Source organism: Canis aureus, chromosome 4, assembly GCF_053574225.1.
Source record: "Canis aureus isolate CA01 chromosome 4, VMU_Caureus_v.1.0, whole genome shotgun sequence".
Taxonomy (NCBI): Eukaryota; Metazoa; Chordata; class Mammalia; order Carnivora; family Canidae; genus Canis; species Canis aureus.
Window position 1 is genome coordinate 47,519,906 of NC_135614.1, and position 13,399 is coordinate 47,533,304.

The following is a 13,399-nucleotide window of genomic DNA, read 5'->3' on the forward strand; positions in this document are numbered from 1 at the left end:
ATGGATGAAAGTAATGCCACTTTCAGAAACTGATCTACTTGAAGATTACTGCTTGCTTTTTCAGTTGCATTTCTGTATAGCACCTCAGAATTCAGGTATTCTCACTTCCACAGTGATAATCAAACTACTCATTAAAAAGAACAGAATTACATCCTGATGAAACTGGAACAGAGTGCCATATCTTAAGAATTGCTTTTTACATTTCCAGGTGACACACTCCATATACTCCCCAAATATTAAAATTTCTAAAGAACGAAGGACTTAATGTCAACCTGCTTGTTAGGGAATCGGGTTCGTGAAAGGTGAGCAGCAGAATTTTTTAATATAAATTTGAGAAGTCAGAGGCACCTCTCTCTTAGCCGCTTCATTTAGCACAACCAACTTTGATTGGCTCACCTTCCAACAGAGTTCTCTCTTGTAACATTTACTTTCTCTTTAGGGAGCTTTGTTTCTCATGCCGTATATCTGTCACACTTTTAGTCCTTACCTCCAACTTTTTCCCTGCCACATTTCTTTTAGGTAAATGAATGAAGAGACAAACTGTGTCCTATTACTTATGAAAACATCATTGTGGCTCCCCAGGAAATAGGCTAAGTCCAAAATGGTCCCTGTCTTAATTGGAAGTTAGAACCAAAATACATACAATCTCATATTTGAACATGTTGCAACATCGTGATTCTACTATCTGGGACGTCAAAATATTGAAACGCTTGGTATATTCATGTTATTTTAAAAAAAGATCACATTTTCTACTTGTTAGCCTAGCAGATAGTCTTTTGACAATGTTTTTTCAGTATTTAATATGTGTGTATATTCATATATATATGTGTGTGTGTGTGCATGCGTGTGTGTGTTTGTGTAGTGTATAAAATAGCATAAACGTGGTGATGGACCCGCCACCAAAGTATGAATTAAGGGAATTTGAGTGAGAAATGTAAATTAACTTTACTCTAACTTATCAAGAAAAATCAATTCTAATTATTTTAAATAATGGCCTCTTATATCGTCCAGATTTTAGAAGTTTAAAGGAGGCACTTACCTTACAAAGTTACTAAGGTTCCTCTTTCGTTCATGTAATTACTCAGGTCTCATGCCTAATTCCTCATAAACAGTGTAGCCTTAGTAGCAAATTCTCACCTGTTGCAAATTTAAAATTGAGATCTTTTCAATACAGTAAAAAAAAAAAAAAAAAAAAAAAAAGGTTCTCAAGTTTTATATTCCTTTAATTGATAAACTTTCAAAAATGTAAGTATACATGCATACGATTTGGGTGTTAAATCATCCTTCACGAACTTTCTTTTTTTTCCTAGAAATTATTATTTTATAAGTAAAATACAGAAAATAGAAAATATGTATATTATATATATATAATTATTATATAATATAAATGATGGAAAGTACTATGAAAAAACCTACATAAAGATATATACTCTTAAATGCCTTTATCAGATATGCTCAGCTCTTGTTTCTAGGAACAAACTCCTCAAAGATTTCACCTTCACCCTGAATATAGCTGTGACAAGCCAGTCAAGGTCCACTGAATCCAATTAGAGTAGTTTTCTGGGAAAGAAATTGTGATTCTTGACAATATTAGGGCAAAAACTGGAAGCTGTTTTAACCTTAAGGAGGCCAGTAGTAGCTACTATCATTTTTAATATGTGGCTTAAAAATCTGTCATCAAGTCCTAAGAGGCCCCAAATATTCAGCAAGCTGTACTAGAAGCAGTCATTGGTTGTCCTACACTACAAGTCTATAATTTGTCTATATTCTGTTGCATAAGATCAGGATAGTACTCAGGGGTTCAAAAAATTCAGAGCAGTGAACAGAAAAGTCACTGTCATCTGACAAAACATAAGAGGAGATGATGTTTTGTGAATCTTCAGAAAAAGAGCTTAGAAGATTTATCAATTCAGAAATGTTCAAGTTATCCACTTCTTCCTCACTCCAGCAGTTCAATAAACACTGGAAAATCCATCTCGTAAATATCTCCTTGTTTGTGTCTCCTATTAAAGGTTTCCTACCATTTTTCCCATTACCTGGCTTTGTACTATAGAAAAATTCCCCCAAACAGTCACCCTTACATAGACCTCTCTCTAGTCCACTCTGCACTGTTGGAAGCACCTTTCCAAACATAAATAAAAACGTGCCAGCCTTTGACTTATTTCACATCAATAGTTTTTCATCCTGAGATCAGTAGGAAAACAAAAATATTTTTCATGATCTGGCCTTAGCCTGTTTTGCAGACTCATCTTTTCAGTGTCTGTATGCTCTTCCAGTTGATTTTGAAGCTAAGCAATACCAAGCTCCATTTAATCTATAATCACACTTTGTATATATGATTCATCCTACCTTTTAATCCACCTAGAAAAGTTCTACTCTTTTAAGTCCTGTTTTAAGATGTTATCTTGTCAGAGGCCTTCCCGCTTTTACATCCTGAAGGAGTTTATTACCCTCTCCTTGAAGATGTCTCTATACCGGGGTGTTAGTGCACTCATGTGTTTACACTTCTATCACCCCTCCTTGAATGTGAATGTTTCTTTCGGTATCAGTCTTATACATCATTTAGTTCTGAAGTGCCTAGCACAGTACCTGATTCACAGAGGCAAAGGATGGTGGACTGAGCAAATTTTTACTTTTGTTCTCATATACTACTGGAGATAAAAATTCCTTAAGTTAATACTGGCCATCCTCAATGCTTAAAGATCTTTGGCACTTATATTTTAATTTGAGGTGGTAGATAGCTCATGAGGCTCTAGGACTTTGGTTCTGCAGTTCCACACAGTATGTCTTTAAGTGAATGACTGTAATAATTCACCTCTATCATGCTATAGTCCCCTCAAAATGCTCAGAAGCAACTAGAGGGGGAATTCTGGGTCCTTGGAAGTACTTTAAAAGAAGAGTTATTAGAACATAGTCCTTCATTTTAAATGAATTCCTGAAATTCAATAAATAATTTACCTGTCAGGTAAGCAGTAAGCACAAGGACTAATAGACCATAATTAACTGACTGTCACAGATGATATTTTTAGTAGGTTGTGTGGCATTGAGAGAGAGAAAGAAATAAAGAGGTGAGGGAGGGAAGGAGGAAAGGGAAGGGAAGGGAAGGGAAGGAAGGGGAGGGGAGGGGAGGAGAGGAGAGGAGAGGAGAAAGAGAAAAGGGAAAGGGAAAAGGAAAGGAAGAGGAAAGGGAAACGGGAAAAGAAAGGAGGGAGGGAAGGGGAGAGAGAGAGAGAAGGAAAGAAAAAAGGAGAGAAAGAAAAAGAAAGAAAGAGAAAGAAAGAAAGAAGAAAGAAAGAAAGAAAGAAAGAAAGAAAGAAAGAAAGAAAGAAAGAAAGAAAGAAAGAAAAAGTTTTATTTCTGAATGTCCAATGGCCACCCAACTATACATAGATAAATCCAATATGTAAATTTCTTCCTTCTTGGATTTAATCTCCATAGGTACTACTATATAGATATTTGTTCCCATCAGGTTAATATTTTCACAGCTAATATTTGGTAAATAAAATCAATGAAACATCTGTGCTGGGTTTTGTTTGTCAATGTTAAAGGAGGCCGGATGGAGTGAATTGCATAATTATACCAATCCCTTTACTTGCTATCACATGCTGGACATGAAGCTGTAATATCAATATAAACTGCATTTGATCAACATGCAGGAGGAATGCAAAGGCACTCTCAGTTTTTCTAATGCTCTTTCTACCTTTCGAAATTGAGTAGCTTTATATAATCCTCCTGAAACTTCACACCTCACACCCCTTCAAAGCCCAATGCTCACACATGGTAGCATTAGAGGAAGGATTATTAAAGACCCCCATTGGAACTGTGGCCTATTCATTTTCTGTGTAAACCATGGGGTTCCTGTGCAGACAGTGATGTGCCAACACGAACCCAAACAGCTGCTGTACTAAAGCTGCTCTGAGTGCAGGTGGGGAAACAGCTTGTGATATTAACAAGACTAGATCCTTCTTGTGGCTTTCTATAGCCTTTATTTAAAATACAGAAAAATGCTTTCAAAGACTTATTTATAACTGTATCAAGCACAGATTGCACCAACATTATGCTGCAATGAGCACATGTGTTATTCATACTGATATTAAGTATTTTTTCGCTTTTGAAATAGCCAAAAAGAAAAAAAATTCCTGAGGATGATTTCAGATAAGAACTACTAAAACCATATCAGTGAAGCTAACATGGGTGAAAATAGCTTTATTGAAATTAAAAAAAAATATGAAAAGAAACAAACAAAAAGATTCAGTGTAAACAGATAAATTGAGACATAAGAAACAAAATTTTTTAAACAAAAGTTTTATGGATATCACAGCTGTCACATGCAGTTTTTTCTCCTTCATATAAAGATTATAATTAAATTAGATTTAAATGTTCCACATCACCATGGGTTCATATTTTATTTTTTAACTCTGCAATAAGCCTTACCAGCATTCTTAATATTGAAAGCATATTCATTGTTTTCCCTGAACTTTATTAAGCTCCTACTATGTGTTACTGTTCTGTTCTGTGTTATGACCTACATAAAAATATCCAAGCTATGTGGTTCATTAAATGTCAATGAGGATGAAAAGTGGATAATGATAAGCAGTTACAAGCCAAACAATGCAGGCAGAGTCAAGCAGTAGATACGCAATCTTCAGAAGTTTACTTAGTCTTCTGGTCTCAGTTTACTCATCCTTAAAATGAAGATCAAAATATTACCTATCTTAATGAGTTTTCCTGAGAAATAAAGGAGATATCACAAGCAGAACACATAAACATGATCAGCCATGCAGTAAACTGTCAGGAAGTAAGAGTTGTTATTATCCTGTAGTAATGCATAGGAAGTGGGATTATTTGGGGATGGCATTGGCTAAAGAGCTATACAGAAGAAAACTATCTTTTGCATTCAGAACACTGGAAATATCTGGTTTAATAATTTAATAGGAGAGAGAACATCTCAGGTCTAGGGAAAATAAAGCAAAATTATGAAACTACAAATGACCAAAGTATGTATTTTAGAATGTGATAGAGTCATAGAAGATATATTTGAAAGGGAGGAATGAATTTGTAGAAAGTCTTGATGTTAGATTGGTAAACAGATATTGAAGAGACACATCAATAGAAGGAAGGACAACATTCAAATGATTTTATTTTTTAGTTTTTTTAAGATTTTATTTATTTATTCATGAGAGAAACAGAGAGAGAGAGGCAGAGGGAAAAGTAGGCTCCATGCAGGGAGCCGGACGTGGGACTCGATCCTGGGTCTCCAGGATCACGCCCTGGGCTGAAGGCAGCGCTAAACCACTGAGCCACCCTGGCTGCCCTCAAATGATATATCCAGCAGTTTTTAATTTTTTTTTTTTTTTTATGATAGTCACACAGAGAGAGAGAGAGGCAGAGACATAGGCAGAGGGAGAAGCAGGCTCCATGCACCGGGAGCCTGACGTGGGATTCGATTCTGGGTCTCCAGGATCGAGCCCTGGGCCAAAGGCAGGCGCTAAACCGCTGCGCCACCCAGGGATCCCATATCCAGCAGTTTTATTAAACCATTCTCACCTATGATAAAATAAATAATTTTTACTAAATTATCAATTTTATTTGAATTTCAATTATATGTACCCCCAGTTCAAAACTATGAGTTGTCCACTTCTCTGTTCCACTGTATCCACATATTTACTTTGCTTTAATTCTATTGAATTTCCATAACATCCCATTTTTCTACAAATGCTTTTTTCTTAAGGAAATGCACCTTTAAATTTGATCATTCTAAGCACCCTGTCTATTTTAGCTTGACCACACACACACATACACACACACGCTTCTCATGATTTTAACAGTCAGAAAAAATCTGGTTTACTATTGGGTATTGGTTTTAGAGTCTTGGGAAGTCATTTATTCTCCTTGGGTATCAGTTTTCAAAAGATTAAAAATAATGCCTGCTTCATTTGCAAGTAACAGTGAAGATAACAGATAATATTAATGTTAATATTATTGATGCTGTTGCTTTATAAAGTCTCTTCAGGAAAAATCTTTCAATATATATATGTATTAGTCAAAAAATATTGAAATATTTTTTAACTGCAGAGCTAAGCCAAACAAAATCATAACCTTATAGAAAGATCATTTTACCCTTGGGAAGTACCAACATCCTACTCTTATTAATAAAGGAGAAAAAATGTTTCAATATTTTTTGTTTCAATGTTTGAAGCAAATATTTTCAAGGTGAAAAAAATAAAAAGTAGAGTGGATTACATTAAAAATTGAATTAAAGTAAATGTCAAAATAATGATTTTGAATATTATTGACTGGTAACTTTAGGTAAAATTATCAATACTTTATATTTTACTTTGTTACACTTGCCTTATTAAATTATTTTACTATTAAAATTGATTGCCAGTATCAGATCCAAAAATTAGATTTTCAGTTTAAATTTTAGACACCATATGGCATCATGTCATTTGTGCAAGACTATATTAAATATTATGGTGTGAGATCTGTCACATATCACATAGATTAGGATAAACTTAGAGACAATCCCGCTATTTTCTAGGCATGAAATACTGAGAAGTGGAAAGCTTGCCTACGGAACAAGTACAATATCCTTTTAATAACATAACCAAAAGAATACTTTAAAAGTAGGCCTTATATCTTCAAATTTTATTGCAAACAATGTAGCCAGAAAACAAAGAACCAAGTTTGTTCTTTAATTTTCCACTGAGAGAAATAAAATGTTCAGTGTATTTTTCACATGTTTAAATAATTTCACTTAAGTAATGAAAATATGCTTAACTTGAAAAATAAAAGTAAACTGAAATGCTATCAAATCAAGAAAAAATTTAAAATATTTGCTAAATTTTAGATATTTATAAATTAACATAGACTCTAGAAAGATAAATGAGGAAAGGTTATAGAAGATGGGTTAGAGTTGATAAGTCACCAAATTTCATATTTATATCTAGTATACAAACTTATACGTATTATGATCAATGATAAAATGATTTTTCACTGCATAAGAAAATAGAATAATGAAAAGGCACTATACAACTGACAAAGATTTCAAAGATTGCTCATATTGTATGCTATCTGTACAGAGTAGGGGAAATGGGTACTTTTATACAATGTTGATGAAGCCCAAAATGATATGGCCTTTAGAATGCACATATGTTATAAAGCCAGGATTCTAAATCTATGAATTTCATGAAGGGAAATATTCTAATATATAGAAATATACATGGATGTGCTAGAATGTATACAGCAGTATTGTTTAACAATAATCAACAATTTAGAAAACATTCCAAAGCCAGCCAATAGAAAATGTGTTAAAAATTTCCCCATACAATGACATGTCATAGGGCCAGGTAAATAACTGCATATTCAATGTGTATTGTTAAGGAAAAAATGAAAGTTTTAGGGAAACATAATTAACAATATTAATTAAATAATTTATAATGAAATATACCCAAATATTTTATTATAAATATCAGAAAATTCTGTAAAAAAACAGTTAACACTTTATCTTTCAAGAATGAGACTATATAGAGCTTTATTTCCTAGATTATATAGTTTGTCTTACTGACTCTTCTCTAGAGGAAAAAAGTAAATATTAAACAGAACTCCCTCAGAATAATTTTAACAGATACATTTATAATTACTCTGACATCCCATATTTTGCTTCATTTCAGACAATCAATAGAGTATTTGGGGAAAATGATTAATTTGTCCTTACAGAAATCACTTTTGTTCAGAGAGCTGGGAAGGAAAGTACATAACAAATGTTTAATGTTTTGGTTGTGATTTTAGGCCTATCAATAATAAGGAGGATAGAGGGAAAGTAATGAAAAAATATGTTCTAGAAGGGTGTTATACTCCATCTCTCAGAAAAAAGGAGAAGAGATAGTTAACGATACAACAATAACAGACTCCTCCCTCATCATCCAAGGTTTGCCTTTCCCTTTTCAGCATACAAGTAACCTAATACAAAATGTAAGAATTGTATTACATATCAAATTAATTCAGAACATGACAGGAAGGGCAGACAAGTGGCGGTTTTAGAAATGAATAGAGTTCATGAAGTATTTAATAAGTATTGATCCTGATTTCACCAGAGGGTCAGCTACTCTTTGCTACTAAGTTAAGCACTTTTGAAAGCTCTATCAACTATGAGGTCAGCAGTTCAGCTAATATCCAGTCATGAGCTACTGGCTCCATGTACTTCATGAAATTGAGGCGTCTTTTTCCAAATCTTTCTCCATTGGTTACCAACCCATTTGGGAATTGCAAAGAACATATATTTACCTATAGGGCAAAGTGTGGGGGTCATCATTGGCAGATGCTGAATAATGGTGTAGAAATGAGCCTATAATTTGCTACTGCCATCAATAGTCAAAAAGAAAGACATTTTCTGCAGATGTTTTAAAGTCCTCAAAAAGCGACTGATGTCCCTTTGTGAAACTTGATTCCAACCTGGTCCTCTTTTTTTTTCTCTCTCTCTCTTTTGTTTTTGTGTTTTTTTTAAATTTTCAGTTTTTATTACAAAACTAGTGGCAGTTTCAGCATAACTACAAGAAAGATCTTAAGGTACAACACTTCTTTTTCTAAATTTTTAAACTGTGTGCTTATATGTCAGTCTCTTTGGACTTTGCTTTTCTCTCTCAGCTTTGATGCTTATCAGACTCAAAAGCTAACTGAACACGAAAAGGTGATTTAATATCCTATGCTTCAAAATGTTCCATAAAAGAATTAGCTAATATATTACCAACTTTATAGTTGAGCTCTTCTTTCCCTTTCTCTTTCACTCTGGGCTTTCAGATTGGCACATCTAAGAGGCAACTTGAAATCCATTTTTAAACTGAAGAGAGTAGAGATGTCCTCAATAGATTTTTAAAATTTTGTTAAATTTATTTTTTTTTTATTTTTTAATTTAAAGAGTGTCTCATGCTATGGACAATGTAACCACTGCCTGGAAATAGTTCTTAGTCTTTAAAAGGCCTTGTCTCAGTTTCATCAATGTGCATCCCAGTAGTTCAGGATAATCACTTAGCCCTATGGTTTCATGTATTTTGCAGCTATGTGAGATATTTCCCTAAAACTTAATACTTAATTAGGCCAGCTGGATCGTGTAGATTTTTTTTTTTTTAAGTAAAACCCGAGCTAGTATGAGTATAAATACAATGATAGGACAAACAATTTTACTACCATTACTTCAACTGATAGAGTTCAAAGTCAGGTTAATTTGCCTAATATCTCAAATGCAGATTGGTCACAGTTGTAATCATCATCTCATTCCTTACGTGGTCAAGATGAGGAATAGAAATAACCTGGCATTTAAAAAACAAAAACAAAAACAAAAACAAACAAAAAAAAGAAATAACCTGGCATTTTCAAGCCAGCTAAAAAAGGATCTCCTTTTTCTTATTCTCTATCCAGTGCTTTATGTGCATGAAATGATTATCAAACACCAAATCATTTTGCTTAACCTTAAGTTTACTATAAAGCTAATAATGTATATTTAAAAAAAAAACCCTTAAGTTCTGAAATATCCTTAAGCAATGATACTCTCCACATTATGCCACCTTGGTTTTTTGTTAGTGATTTCCTTTGAAAGCAATCCCCTAGGTATGGCTTAGCAGTTAAAATAGCATAGCTCTCAGAGGGAAAACATGCATTTCACTTGTGAATGCTGTTTATTTGTATATTAGCAGCTTCCTAAATGATTCTCATAAAAATTTTTTGAACTATAAATAAAAATAGTTAACAGAATTCTCCTACTCTCACTCAGCCATAGATGGTCCCTTTGATGGGTCTGATTAAAATTCTTGTAAATTTTTGGAATTATATAGTGATTAAAAACATTTTTTAAAAGTCAGAAATTTCATCCAACTATAGCAAGGAAGACATAGTGTATAAAACAAATGAAATAGTCTTCTCAAAAACAAGTAAGGTGTTCCAACCAAAAATCCCAAAATATATTTTATAGCAAGGTAACAGATATATTTTAAATGCTCCTTTGATAATAACAAGACAAGTTATCAAATATTATTTTTATGTAGAAAATTATTGAAAAGACACTAACTTTGTTATCCAGTAATTAAAACTATGAAGTATTAGCACTTATGTAAAGTAGAATAAAAATTCAGAATTTTATCTCCAATAGAAAATTTAAAACACAGAAAGACAAAGGAGAAGACAAAAAGGATTATACACAACTGGTTTGGGAGAACTTATTTGTTGTCAGAGATGTTACATCTCTGACTCACAACATATCTTACACCAAGTTTAGATGGATTTTAAAATTTTCATGATAATTATTGAGTAATTAAAAATGAATAGGTGCTGAAAGGAGAAAATGAGAGGTGATATAGGAATTAAAGCAGTAGAGGTGGTTTTCTCATAACATTGAGAAAGAGCCAGAAAGTTCAAGTAGTTCTTTGGGTCTCTCTGAATCTCTTGGAGAGATAGGAACGTAGGCATGGGTGTAAGAGTGGATTTGAGGGGAAATAAGAAGTCCAGCTATACATGAACTTCTTAGAGGCACTTATGAGAAGTTGATTTGAAGTTACTTATCATAGAAGATACAAAGCCCTATGTAATGGAGAAAAGATAAACTCTCTTCTTTTCAGGTAGTATAAATGTAGTTACATGAAGTAATTTTCATCTTGTTAAGACACAAATGAGTTGCCAAATATTCCAGGACATATCACAAACTGATTTCCCCAAAACTGTGCCTTAAATTAGAATCATTATCTATCCAACTTTTTCCATTATGTAGAGCATAATCTCAATTATTATTTTTTGAACAAGACACATTTCCCAGATAAACATTAGCTTAAAATGAAGGCAATAAGTGAAAACTTCTGATACTTTTAGATGTCACTTGATAAAGTTTACAGAAAAGGAGCCAAAAAAAAAAAAAGAAAAAAAAAAGAAAAGAGAAGAAAAGGAGCCAAATATATTTAATGTAGGTGGCAATTGTTTTATAGTTAAGTGACCATAATTACAAATCTAGAGACTGCCATTAATCCCTTTAGAGGCTTGATGCATCACCATGTGGTACATTAACTGGCTATACTTTACTACTTAAGGATCATGAAAACAAACCTACAGGACAACACAAGAGAATATAGAAACAGATAAACGAACTAACACCAATCCATATATTTTGCAAATGGCTATTTATGCCTCATAATAAACTCTAGGAACAGAAGCATATGCAGATTAAAAAGAATATTGATCTTAAAGAACTTGGCAGCAGTATAAATGAGGTGCTCGGGAAACTACCTGGATGGCAGAAATCAGTTATAATAAAAGACATGACAGAAAAGACACAGGTAAGGTTTTTGTACCATTACTTGAAATGAGGAATGAAAAAACTACAGTATTTCCAAATTAACATATTATATTTGGTAATATCTTTTTAATGTATATAACTGCCATGTGCATAATCATTTAATTAATATTTCATGTCGAGCTGTGACTACTTTAACTTCATTCCCAAGAATTTATATATTCAGATTCTAACACCCAAAAGCAAATATTGAAAATCTGGTAGAACGTAAATCAGAGTACTTGTCTGATATTTGAGGGCATTATACCTATCTAAAATTCGAGGTGAGGAAAGGTAATTCAAAGATAATAAACATCAACATATGTGTGTGTATAAAATTATATTATAATAAATAACAGTAACTAGAAAGGGAAACATGGGGCCTCAGGTTTTGGTAATAACTGGGTTCTTTATTTGGTTGCAGGTTACACAGAAATCTTCATGTTGTGTGAACACATCAAGCTTTGTGGTAACTATGATTTGTGCTGTCTGTGTATGTATGTTTTATTAAATAATGGGGGACAAAAAGAATAGTAGTTCTAAAAGTGATAATAATGATATTAATATTGCTATATAATAATGGCTTTCTATTGATATAGCATTTATATATAATACAACATGGCAATATATAATATTAACAATTTTCTAAAGAAAAAGCAAATACAATTGAAAAATAAGACAATATAGCAGTTTTTAAAAAATATTTTATATATTTATTCAGGAGAGACACAGAGAGAGAGAGGCAGAGACATAGGCAGAGGGAGAAACAGGCTCCCCACAAGGAGCTCCATGCGAAACTCCATCCCAGATCCTGGGATAAGGACCTGAGCCGAAGGCAGACGCTCAACTGCTGAGCCATCCAGTCATCCCACAATATAACAGTTATAACAATAATACCACTATTATATTCATATAATTTGATAACTATGATATTAAGACTTCCTTGAATAAAAAAAGAAAAAAATTCCCCCAAGAGAATATATGTTTGGAAGACCACAATATTAGATTTTTTTCACTTTTGAAAGTAAAAAAGATTGCAAATAAGCAGCAATGGATGCCATTTATAATTTTTAAGTCAGAAAAAAATAAGAAAGTTAATAATTATGCCCAATGTTCATTAAATTAGTTTGAAAGAAATAGTTAATATGTTTCTATGCTACATCTGGAAAGGTGAATTGCTTGAGTACCTTTGGAGAATTATTCAGTAAAACATATGTAGCTTTTGACCAATATTCCTACCCCTTAGAATGTTTGTAAAAATATTTCAAAATGCAAATGACTATATTTACAAAGATGTTTATTCTAGTACCCCAAAGTATCTCAAAGCAGAAATGTAAATCTTAAAAATAAAAAAATATGAAACATCTATTTAATGAAATCATATGAAACCATTAATACACACTAACATCATATAAATTTACATATATATGCATAATTTTGTATTATATGTACAAAGATGATAAATAGAAATTGTTACTTTTAAGGTAGGGTGGATTGGAAAATTTAGTTTAATTACATTTAAAATATAGTTTCTTATTTTTTTTCCAACAGTTGGTATCATGCTGATTTTCTAATAACAACCAAACAACCATAAATAAACTCAATATAAATTTATAATCAAAATGGGAAATATTTGTTTTAGTGAGATATATTTTGGGTTTGGATTTTTCTCAGATATATATTTCATTATTTTTTTTTCTCAGTAGCTTTTATTACTTAACGATTTATCTGGAAAATATCACCATTTCCTATAGATACATATGCGTATGTATATACAGACTGTTTTAACCATCACAAAAATAGTTTACAATATAGATTTGTGATCTTCATTTCCTCAGTAAAATGATTATGAACACTAGAATGCTTTTTAACCCCTATCAAAATGAAGCTATAATCCAAGTCTGTTCATGACTCTTTCTGAACACATACTTTCCAGGGTAAATACCAAGAATTACATAGTTGGGTTATCAGCAGTTTTAGTATTAAGAGTTAATGCATATTGCCCTTTGACAGGCAGCACTCCCATGACCAAAAGGACAATCTGCATTCAATAAGCTTACTGGTACATAATTTCATTGATCTTTA

The 13,399-nt window shown here is 32.5% G+C and overlaps 1 protein-coding gene across 4 annotated transcripts in view; it reads right to left on the bottom strand.

Annotated features, from left to right (window-relative positions):
* The window catches only part of LOC144312683 (uncharacterized), a 2,041,845-nt gene that overhangs the window by 698,624 nt on the left and 1,329,822 nt on the right, over positions 1–13,399 (bottom strand). For all 4 annotated transcript variants that reach the window (XR_013378226.1, XR_013378224.1, XR_013378221.1 and 1 more), the window contains one exon: positions 1,040–1,137. The gene's annotated coding sequence lies outside the window, so the exon portion shown is untranslated. The remainder of the gene's footprint in view (positions 1–1,039; positions 1,138–13,399) is intronic.